Raw genomic sequence first — 12,468 nt, forward strand, 5'->3', positions numbered from 1 at the left:
TTCTTAAAGTCATTATGGAAAACAAAGTAAACTTCCATGCTGTTGAATAGTGCCCTGACTCCAGAGGGGTAGAACTCTGAGTGACCTCACACTCCACGAGTTTTGGAAATACTTTTATAGATGCTACAACCAGCAGAAGCAGTGACAAGAAGGGCAGATGTCTTTAAGTGTTTACTAGTGATTCAAATACTTTTGGCATTACAAATCAGGAAAAAAAGGATTGTCTCATTAACAGTGGTTGTGAAGGAGACAAAATTTCAAATGCCAAAGCAAAAGTTTTCAGACTAATTTACTAAAACCTAATTCCTTTGATTTTCCAGATCCTTTCTGATACATATTTCTTGCCAAGTCAGGAAAAATAATTCCCTGAGTAAAAAAAGCAACATGAAGGCAAACCCCTGAAACGCTCCTGTTTCAAAATACCATTAGAAATGTCGATCATCAACAACAACATACATTTACTATAAGAATTCCAGAATAAGTCTATAAGAAAGGTGATATTTGAGAGTTGTGTGTCAGCAAATATCCTAAAACCCCATCACTAAATATTTTAAATATAATTAAATACATTATCAAAGGGATACAAAAACTTTAGAAGCCTGCTCTTTTTGTCCCTATGGAGACAGATCCTAATCTTAGTGCATTCATCCACTTCACTAAGACTTCCCTAATAATTTCTTAGTTTAATTCACTTTTACGCATTATCAGAAGAGTTTCTAAAATAGAAAGAAGTTGCTTTGCTGGTTGAAAATCAGATGCAGGCAGAAGGTGCTTTCTGTGGCTCCCATCCTTAAATTCTGACTCCAGCATGGAATCCATGTGACTGTAATGGTAATGGGAGACGCATCTCTGCTCTCCGAGGCTGAGTTGTGATTGAAGGCACTGACCTGCCATAGACTTATAATAGGGGAGCAGGTGTGGCAATGATGGACTTTAATTTCCTTTAATAAACCTTTTATGTGCCACACTTTTACTGCCATTTGACGCTCTCCAAGGTCTTGCACATAATAGGTTCATTACTTTTGATTACTATAGTCTATTGAGACAAACAACTCCAGAACATACTATATATTATGTTCAGTTAAACCAATATAGACTATTTATCCATTGTGCATTTTTTCACCTGCAACACTACAGACAAAATTAACGACAGCTCTCCTAAGCTAAAACTATTAAAACCACCAGCACTCTTTTGTCATCACTTCATAACAAACACCACACCAATCAAACAACTATTTTTTAAATTAGAAAACTAAAAGTGTTTGTTGCTTTTGCTGAACAGCAGTTGCTTTAGTCTAAATAAAATAGCTCATTGTTATGACTTTTAAATTATATAAGAGAAAACAACAATAAAACAGAAGTGAATTTTTTCCTGTGTATTTTTCTTCTCTTAAAACCACATGAATTTATAACAGATGTGACATTGCCTGGGATTAAAATGGCTTGGTTTACTCAGGATGGTGAGCACGGCATTGTGAAATCCTCCTTCTCTACAAACATCTCTGATGCATATAAAGTGGCTGAACTCATGCAAACTCCTCTCCACGTGCTAAATGAGTAACTTGATTAAGAGAAATCAGAAGCAAGGAGGGTTAAAATGATGAAAACCTTCCACTATTTCTGATAAAGCTACTTCTGTGGGTGAGCATTAACTCACCTCAAGTCTAACACTACCCTGCCACGCAGGCAGTATTAGCTCTTCCCAACCATTTTGGAAATTCTCCCCAAAAGTCAAGTGAAAGCTGAACTCTATGACCTTCTTTCTCAAAAATCACAGCAGAGAGAACTAGTAGGCACAAATAGAAGTTTCTAAAACCTACTTGAAAGTAATCTTCTTTGTAACAGCTTTAAGACTAGTTCTATTTTGCAATTCAGCTATCCAAGGACTTGACCGGTCTATGATTACCCATGTAGCCACCTCCCCATTAAAGTCATTGGACGGGATTATAAATATTCATGGACCTCTGCTTGATTGTACTTGGAATGCTGGTTTATAATTGCATTTGAGGATCCACTGTCCTCTTGTTGGTGTAGGATATATGTCTTGTAAAAATATTATAATTTACTCGTTTATAAAACTAAGTTTTCAGATTTAATGTGTGGGCCAAGTTGTAGGAACAGAGTGGACCAAAGCCATAATATATAGCCTATCTATTTCACCTTCTTCCTTCCCCTCATATCCGAGGAATAATAAAAGTATGAAAATCAGTGTCTAGTCATATCTCATAGTTTGTCATGGAATAGAAATATCAGAAACCTAAAGCACATGTGCTTTCCTTAGGGGGGGTAGAAGTTTATAATATTTATGAGATGGCTCAACCCTCCTCATAAATCTCAATTTGAAAATATGTTTTTGTTCTCTAAAACTTTGAATGGGATTAGAAATTTCTAAGTGTTCTTCATTTGAAATTTTCTCATGAACTTCAATAAATTTCCAATGAATAGAATTACTTTTGTAAAATCATACCTCATATTCAGTGGGTAACTCATTTGGGTAGTGGTGGACTTAAGGCAGAAAGAGATTTGTACCTCAGTGTGTGTGTTGAGACGAGGGGTGTAATGATGACCCCCATCCTTTCATATCCTCTCAGAGTTATAGAAGAAGCACATGGTTGGGGTATGATTCAGGACATTGACCTAAATAACATGTGCTGAAATCTTAAAAAATGACATTTACCATGGGGAATATTGTTCCTCCCCTCCACTGAAAAAGCAAGCTTAATCATCTTTACTGTTTAAGACCCAAATGTTATTGGCAAGGATGTAATTTATTTTATAAAATTTAGTGAGCCACTTTTTCTTTTTTCAGAACAGAGATATGATTTTCTAAAAAGCTGTCCATCTCTCAACTTATTAGGACCTTTGTCTATCTCATTCCATTGTTTATGGAGGAACAAGATAAGATGTTTTCTGAGATACCTATAATGGTTCTTGCTGGCTTTGCAGTCTACTTTTCAAAAGAGTAAGAATACTAAAGGTAGGCTTTGCCATTCTCATTTTTCCTGATCTGAAATTACTTTTTAAAAAATTTATTTAACTTATAAGCATAGGTATGTTCTTTCTTGTGATCTAATTCATAATAGAGCATGAAGAAAACTTTATTCCCCAGTTCTCTGGGGAGAGGAATCAATAGAAGGAAAAATGACAAGAGGCATTATAAAAGAAGAGGGCAAAAGAGCAAAACTTGGAGGAAAGTCATGCAAGAACCAACAATGGAAATAAGTAGATCAGCAATGAAAAAGAAAAATGACCATAAAATAAAATGTAACTATGTAGTTGAATTTGGAAAGTTCTCATTTAACATCTTATATTCCTACAAACCTATAGACAGGTGCACACAGTAATTTCTTAGCTACTTGTACTTGACCATCTTTTTTTAAAAAAAATATTTTATTTATTTATCTTTAGAGGGGAAGGGAAGGAGAGAGGAAGGAAACATCAATGTATGGTTGCCTCTTGTGCATCCCCTGCAGAGAACTGGCCCCTGCCAGGAACTGGCCTGCAACCCAAGCATGTGCCCCAACTGGGAATCGAACCGCGGTAGTCTGGTTCGCAGGCCCATGCTCAATCCACTGAGCCACACCAGCCAGGGTTGACCATCTTTTCTTACTAGTTCTTACACTGGGGACCAGTACTTGGTACCCTGTCCACAGCACCCCAATGCACAGACCTGGTGCTTTCCTTTGTGCTGACAAGGTAGTCCTGGAATTACCAGTTTGTGGGATGGAGAGACTCAAGGAACAGGACACAGAATTCATAAATTCAATTTTACTTTCATTCATATGAGTAAATTACTGGTGTATGAGGAGATTTAGTTCACCTTAATTTTATTTTTCACCTATAATCCTATTTTAACTTAATGGTAAGAAAATCCAAGTAAGTATATACACAAGGTCTTTCTGGAAAAAATCCAGCATTGTTAATATATGATGAGAATTGTTTGCATGACTATGATGTAATCTGGCAGCCAAGGAGAGTGGACTGGAATGTACATGCATGAACAATGATGACTTCACTGTACTAGTTAGTGGGAGCAGTAGGCACCATTGAGTGAGCATATGTACTGTGTGGCCATTATATTCAAAGTGACTAAGTGAATAGAGCAACAAATCTGCATTAGATTTTGTGTTAAGCTTGAGTATTTCCTCCACAAAAACTATTCGGATCATTCAGGAGCCTGCAGCTACAGGCAAGTAGTGACTGGCAACTTCATCACAACAGTGTGCTCACTCATGCATCATGTCTCCTGCATAGTTTCTTGATGAAACATCAAATTACCCAGATGACTCAGACTCCTTACAGCACAGATTTGGTGCCCTGTGACTTCTGGCTTTTCCCAAAACTAAACTCACTTTTGAAAGGGAAGGGATTTCAGACCAATAATGAGATTCAGGAAAATACTCTGAGGCAGCTTATGAAGATTGGGAGAACAGGGTGAGGTCCCAAGGTGCCTACTTTGAAGGGGACTGAGGTGTCATTGTCCTATGTACAAAGTTTCTTGTATCCTGTATCTTCTTCAGTAAATATCTCTATTTTTCATATTACATGGCTGGGTACCCTTGGACAGACCATATATATATATTTTTTTTTTCTGCTTCAATTTATTTTTTGTAATTTATTTTTCTTTTAATTTTATTTTGTATTAGTTTCAGTTGTACAGTTTAATGGCTATACAATCATATACTTTATATAATGTTCCCCTCGATATTTTCAGTACCCCAACTGCACTATATGTACTTATCACAATATTATTGAATACATTTCCTATGCTTTACTTAATTACTTAAGAACTGAATAAAACAAATCATTTGGTAATGTTTACATTTTGTGTCTCTTTGGACAGAACTCTAGACACAGACACCTCAGTCCTTATTTATAAGGTCTTATGTTTCTTAATATGAATATAAAAATCATGGTGATCATAAGGTTTTGAGGACACTCTCTCAAAATTCTTATACAATTAATCTTAACACTGTCTGGGTATATATAGTCTCATTCAGAAAGTTACTTTAAATTTGAAAGTCCTTTATATATATTCAACTTGCAATGATTTCCATTTTTAACAAGAGTTTCTTGTATTCCTCTTCTGATACTTTGGAACTAGTAATATGGTTTTGTGTGTTGTGTCACATTAGTCTTGTACGATGTCATTTCAGTCCTGGAAATCTTGGGGTCTTCTCTAGAAGAGCCCTTAAACCTCAGGGGGTGCTTTCCTCACAAAGATCCATTTAAAAAATGACAGAGCAACTCAGGAAGTTGAGAAAAGCCAAAAGCCCCCAAATGAATCAACAAATTGATGCCAGTAGCTTGGGATAAAATTTGACTAGGTTAAAGAACAAAGAATCCTACACTGAGTGCCCTTTCTTTTGATAATTCTGGCATCATTTTGTTTAAACATAGCTTTGGATCAGTCCAAAATGACAACAAAAGATATTTCCCTGTTACACAGGGGAAAATGAAGTCTGGTTCTAAAAGAATAGTTGACTTATTGAGAGGAACACTATTTAAGAATGTTTTTCCTCTGTTTTTATTTTTCTGGATTTCTTTTTATACAGTTATTAATTACTCAAGAAGGATAATTCAGAAATACACATTTAAAAAGTCTAAACTAATACAAACAGTATTTTTGTATAATTAGTGAAGACATGTGTATAATGTTGTGAATCTTTTCTGAATCCTTTTCCTAAATAAAATTAAAAACTTCTGAATCTTTTATTTAGGGCACACTGCCCCTGATTTCTACTTTCCATTCCTATCTGTCTCTTTTTGTATTGTCTTCAACTCTGTGTAGAAAGCCAGAGTTGCATAATGCCTACGTTTTACATTTATGACACCTCTCCTTGTCTCCACTAACTAACCCCTCTTACTACCAACAAACACCATACTTAAAGGAAGAAGCAGATTTCATCTGCTATCTGATTCAACACAGTTCTTGGGAAAAAGCTCTTCTTGAGGGCCAAATGCATGCACTTTTCCCACAGATGAGGTGATTTTCTAGACTTACGTAGAAATGCACTGCACTAGAAGAAAACTTAGACCTGAGACCAGTTGGGCGGCATTTTAAGGAGGCTGATCTATTTTGATTCTCACTTCTCATTTCTGAGTTGTCACTGCTGTTGTACACTTTTTCCTGTAACTTTGCACAACTGGCAATGCTGAATATAAACCAAAGCCATATGTTTGTGTCCTTTTGCCAAACGATTCCAGCAAATAGTTCTATTATTCCCTTAGGTAGCCAACGTGTGCCAAGGATTTCTATTAGTCGCCGTACATGGCCTCTGAATCACAGCTTTGTAACAGAAGAGGGCAATTGCTGGCTTTATGTTTTAGGAGACTGTTTTATACATTTTTTTAGTGTTCCCTGTTTAAAGATAACTCAGTAACACCTTAAAAGGGCCTTACATTTTTCCTTGCTAATATTTTGAAACATGTTGCAAAACGTGTTAGCAAACAAGTTCCTTCATATATGGATAACTTATTTTAAATAAACTTTCCCCCCAAACAAAAACAACCCAATTCCCTACTTTTCATTGTTTGTAGGAATTAACTCTATATATCACATAGTACTTTTTAAAACATGCTTTTAAATATATCCGTGATTTACTTTTAATCCTTAAATAGTTAATTTATAATACAAATAAATTTAAATCAAAATTTTAAAACTATTTTAACACTGAACCCTTCCTTAAGGTCAAATGCATGAACAAATAATACATACTAGTCAACATGTAAAAGGTTTGTGGGCTCAGAGGCCTTCTTCCTCTGTTTAATATTTTTAAATATTACAGTGACCATGTTTCTGACAAAAATCACAATTCTAAATTCAGCACTAACAATATATTTTTAAAGCAAATCCACAGAAATAAAGCACTGCTATACAGGAGAGCTTTTATATAAATGCTTTGATTGTATTCATTTTATTTTAATATATCTTCCTTTTTCATAAAAATGTTACTTTACCTCGTTTTTACTCCAGGTAACTTGTATGCCAACTTGGTTTGCCCTGCTTTGTCTAAGTGACTAAATGTCCTTGTCCACTTCAGTGAGAAATCCTAAAATTCATTCTATTAAGATAAAAAATAAAAGAAGGGAAGCATATCAGATATAACAAATAGAAGATCAATAATAAATACACTAATGTGAATAATAAATACTATATTGACACTTTTACCTAAACTTTGGTTGTACTATACTATAAACAGAATGAAATATTTTATGCTACACATCAATGGTAAGCATATTTTTACTTTTTTAAAGGTTAGCCAAATTCATTTTTGTCTTTATTACCAAACTACATATATTATGGCTTCAATTTATGAGAGAAACTGGATAAGAAAGAGTCTCTATTATTGTTATTTTAATCTTAACCACCAAAAGAAAAAGTTCAGACAAGATTTAGAATGTGCTGCTTTCAAGGCACAAAACAGATTCAAAATTCATCCTGTTGTTATTTAGGGCCCTCTTGAATGGGCTGTCATAAAAATGCTACTGGTTCTTCTTGCTAATGTTTTAACCTGTGTTCCATGGAAACAATTTGCTCTTGGTTTACTTTGCCTGCGCACACAATGCACAGAGCTGTATGACCTCTATTTGGGTCTCAGGAATAAGAACAGACTCTGTCTTCTGGCCATTTGACCCTTAAGAGGAAACTGTGAAATCCCGTGCAGTACACTAGAGGGGCTGTTTATAGAAATACCACCTATATCAATACAGATTTAAAATATTTATAGCTGGCAGTTCTTATATTTTAAAACACAAACCACCAACCTACCTTCCTTGCAGATTTCTGTTGTCCTGTTTTACCCTTTGCAGTGGATTGAAGTGCCTGGCTTTTTAACCATAGATTTCTGTATTACTCGTAAGCTTTGAGCAGACATTAAGCAGATGCTTCTTCAACTCTAGTCACCAACTGTGGTTCCTGGGGAAAAACGTGGATAAAACTTTCTCAAGTGAGAGCACATTACTACACATGATGTAAAAATTGAAACGTACCAAGGGAGCTTGGGAATTTTTAGTTTGTGTTTCAATGCAACTAAAAAGAAAGGTTTTTTTTTTCTGCAAACTTGCTTGGCTTAGTCTATTTCACCCTCAGTTTAGAAAGAGTTCTGAAGCCTTCCACCTGCCTATTCCCCTTTGTTTGTCACAGTCTAACCTAAAACAAAAGATCCTGGAAAATAGTCACACTGGTGAGCAAAGCTCTTTCTAAATCCTGAAAGTAATGGCTTTTTGTCTAATACCCTATCGTGTTATGTATTTATTAGCAATACATTTTCCATTTATTTTCTCAAAGATTGCCAATAAAGAACTGAATCACATAAGGGAGTAGCTGTAAACCCTCTGAGTTCCCTAATGTCAAACTCATTAGCATCCGAATAAGCACACAGCAGCACATCATCTGCACAATTGCAATTTTTTACTACTTTTAATAGCGTTTCTCAAAGGGCTCATTTTCAACTTTCTTCAGTGGTTAGTTGGTTCTCAGGGGAAAAGTAGCTTCCTGATGCTCGCAGCTTCCACTCAACAACCCGGCCGTTTGCTGTCAGACGCATCAGCCCTCTGCCCTAACCCCATCTGCTGTCTCTCCCCTCCCTGGGGAAGAGAGTTGAGGCAGCACAGCTGAGATCGACTTGGAGAAGTGCGCAGAGGGCTAGGACAAAATACAACTTTAGAAATATGATTGGACACAAACGGGTTTTGGGCTCAAGAAATCCAGGTACACTGAGATACAAATGGAAAAATACAAGCCCTTCAGAGGCTTACCATTCCATGTGTCTGTCATTACCAACTCCTCCCTCCCTCTTTTGGGAAACACTCTGGGCTGATACCAAAAGGAATCTTCCACTGACAGGTTCACCCCATCCCCTGCGTGTGCCCCATTACTACATCAAGGTGAGCCCTTAAAAAACCATTTTTATTAATTGCAACACTTTAATCTCTTTAGCTGATCTTAAACCATTTTATAAAACTTGAAGTCTTAGTAAAATAGTTGTAAAAAATATACATTTTGGAAGACAGTTAACCTAAGACTTGGAATCTTGACCAAGCTTGCACACCTGGCAATAGAGTTAGTTCTACCTATGCATCGACACTCGCATTTTATACAACAGCAATCTTAAAAAGTAAAACTACATGTCAACCAAGGTATTAATGACATAATGGGCTACAAAATCCTTAAGTGTGTTCTCTAATTAAGACATAACTTTACTTGTTTAATAGAGTCATAACAAAGTACTCCATTTGTCTGCTTTAGTATATGCCAATAATTAGGGATTCAGTTTTTTACAGCTGCTTCATGGGTGAGTACCTTTTTCTAATGATGCAATGTAATGAATCTACTGTGCTATTTTTTTAATTAAATTATACTATATTTTATTGGGGAGGGGAGAAATGACCCAAAGTGATATAATGTATATGTCAACTGTATTCTTAAAGCAGAGAATTATAGACTTACCTGTGTTTCAAGAAAAAAGTGCAACGTTAAAAAAATCCTCCAAATAAACTCAGAGGAAGTAAATTGATGAAAAAGCAAATGACTTTAATAATGAAATGGATATAGCACTTGTAGCCCTCCAATATAACTAATATGAGCTCACCACTATCACCAATTTGTTTTCGGAATCACTTTGGGAATGCACACCAGGGGGCTGTCAGAAGTTTGTAAAGTTTATATATGCTCCAAGACTACTCTCAGATTTAGTTTTTAAGATACAAAATAAAAGCAGAAAAATGCAAGCATATTTACCTTAGCATTGAGGCCCTGTCTCCACAACTCAAAACTGTCTCCATAACAGTTTCAGTCTCTTAATCACTCTTGTAACCTGAATATCTTTACCGATTGTTCATTAGTTGGAATGATAAAGGGTTTATTTTTGTGAATGGTAAAGCAAGTCCTTCATAGTTCTAAGTTTCCAGACTTATTTTTATTTTATATTAATCGGTATGATAATTTAAATTAGAGTCAAATTTGTATAAACCTTAATGATATCTTTGCTTGGACAATCAAATTCTTTGGTTTTCCATTTGACATGTTGCTGTATTAAATTTCTAATGAAAATTTAAGCACCTTATTTTGGAATCTCTAATCAATGAGCTACAGAATTGATTTTTCCATCATAGCAAGAAATAATATATTTAGAAATTGATTCATAAAAATTATGTAAGCCTATTGCCACTTTATATATATGCCATCAAATATGACTTTTTTTCTGCTTAGCGCTCCAGGTTGATATTAAGGGATATGCTTCACTGGCTGGAGCAGATGAAGAGAAGTAGTGAGTTTCATTTAAGTTGTTTTAGGCGAAGAAAAATACTGTTACGGGCCAAAAGCTTTACTTTTGCCGTTAGCCCTTAATTAGGCTCCTGGTCACAGCAGGAACAGAAAAAGCTTCATCAAAACTGGAACTGTTCTGAAGGAACAACTTCTATTTTAAAGTGAGCCAGTGGTATCCCTTACTTTTAGGGAGGATGTTTCAGATTTTAAATCATTACATATTCAACCAGATTAAGTCTTTGATGTTAGCAATCGAGTTGCTTTTCATGATCCATTTTGGATAGTTTCGCTTTCCCGAGTGATCACTGAAGTTCAAATATAAGTAAAACTTCTTGTTATTCAGTATAGTTTGTCATTTTAAAATAACAAAAATAAGATTTATCAGTGTACAAAATTTCCACTATGGATTTAATTAACTTTTAGTGATTTGCTTAGCTTTTTTAAATTTCTGCCCTATAGAATCTTTCAAGGAATTTTAAGTACATGGAATACTATGGCAACTCTGATCTTCCAGAAAATGCAATTTTTGTTCTGCAAATTGCTGAAATCATACTGAGCATCAGAATAACTCCTGGTTCCACTGTACTATGTATGAAGTAATTGTACTTGTTCTAGCAGGCTTATAGTGTTTGTATTTGTTCTTCCAGCCCCTGTAAAAAGAGAACACAAGCCTCTTCTCCTTAAATTCTGAAGCAATGCCAATAACTTGCATAGGGCTCATATTTCTCACCACAAGAGGATTTGACTTTCACCTGATTTAAGTAACAAAATAGCCCTCAAATATACTTAAAGCCTTGGTGCAGTTAACAAAACTGCATTTAGATGCCATTCATGACTGATAATTCCAACACCTTGTGGGAAAAAAAGTTGCATGCTGTAAACATTATAAACATATTCAAATAAGCTTAACACAATCTGCCATGCTTATTTCTGCCTAGATCATGGACCAGTGAAATGGTTAATGCAAATGGATTTATAATTTGCTTTGGGGGGCCAGTTTCTTCTCCTTATTTATTAGCCCAGCTGATGGGGCAGATTTGATGAGGCACTTCTGGAATAATTGAGTCATCACACAAAGAAGGCTGCTAGCATTCAGAGTGGTTTTATCAGCAGCAAGCAGGCCTGATTACTGACAATTACACTCTGATCCGGTGATGGAGGAGAAAGAGCCAACGAGTGGGAAATGTCCGTGTTTCTATCCAGGAATAATTTCTACATTCATTTTACATGCTAAGTGTTTCCTATCTCTGCATAATAAACTGTAAACAGGAATAGATGGCACAATGTCCCTTAATATTTCCTGGTAATGAAGACACAAATGTACAGTGAGTGCTGATAAATATAGATGAAACATAAGCTATTCTCTTAGTCTGTATTGTTACCTTTAAAACAAATGCATTTTTGTGGTAAAAGCATAATCATAGCTAATGCAAAAAAATGACAGAAGATTGAAACTGTCCTTGTAACTACATAGAAACTTTGTAAAAGTCCTGTTAATCACTGCTGCTTTAAAGCCTGCAGAGCGAAGGTGAGATACTAGAAGCCACATCATTTTGTTTCTCAACAGTCAACTGTGAAGAACTCCTTGAATTAGACACAGCAAGAGACAAAGCTGAAAGTGACCTCCATTAACACTCAAAGAGAGTATATCTCAACACTAAACTGAGCAACAATAACCCTAGCGCAAAGAGACAGCTTCACCGTTGTGGATGTCCATTTCTCTTCCATCAGGCCTTTCAACAAAATGTTGCCCAGGAACAATAAAGTTGGACCTAAGACTGCATGATTTTGTCATGTAGAGGAAGGCATTGCTGTCTTCTGTGTTACACATTACACCACTTGTTTATGATATGGTTTATTAACTAAATACTCTGAGCAAAAATGCATCTTATGGAGATATTTTATTAAACTATTTTTTTCTCTGACTCAGAATCTAGTTTGAAATGCCCACAGGAAAAAAATGCTCAGATTTCTTAATGTGCTGCTATAAATTTTAGTGGGAAAAATTAATTTCCTGTAATATCAAAAGTTTCCTTCAAAAAAACCCCAAACAACCAGGTGTGGAGCTACACATAATAAACCTGCTTGGGTCTGCTTGTTTAATTCTTTTCCTATAGCTCCTTCCTGGCTTCCAAAGAAATAAAAGTTATCCTCTGTTCTTCATGGTAACTATGGAAACTCTGTTTTGTTAAACTAAC

The 12,468-nt window shown here is 35.5% G+C and overlaps 1 protein-coding gene across 2 annotated transcripts in view; it reads right to left on the reverse strand.

Annotated features, from left to right (window-relative positions):
* Nucleotides 1–12,468, reverse strand: part of ST18 (ST18 C2H2C-type zinc finger transcription factor) — a 157,640-nt gene that overhangs the window by 122,633 nt on the left and 22,539 nt on the right. For both annotated transcript variants that reach the window (XM_037038670.1, XM_037038669.1), the window contains exons 4-5: nt 7,772–7,918; nt 6,961–7,064 (exon numbers count right to left, since the gene is read on the reverse strand). The gene's annotated coding sequence lies outside the window, so the exon portion shown is untranslated. The remainder of the gene's footprint in view (nt 1–6,960; nt 7,065–7,771; nt 7,919–12,468) is intronic.

The sequence above is a fragment of the Sturnira hondurensis genome, unplaced genomic scaffold, assembly GCF_014824575.4.
Source record: "Sturnira hondurensis isolate 20B ecotype Veracruz unplaced genomic scaffold, ASM1482457v3 Scaffold0024805, whole genome shotgun sequence".
NCBI lineage: Eukaryota > Metazoa > Chordata > Mammalia > Chiroptera > Phyllostomidae > Sturnira > Sturnira hondurensis.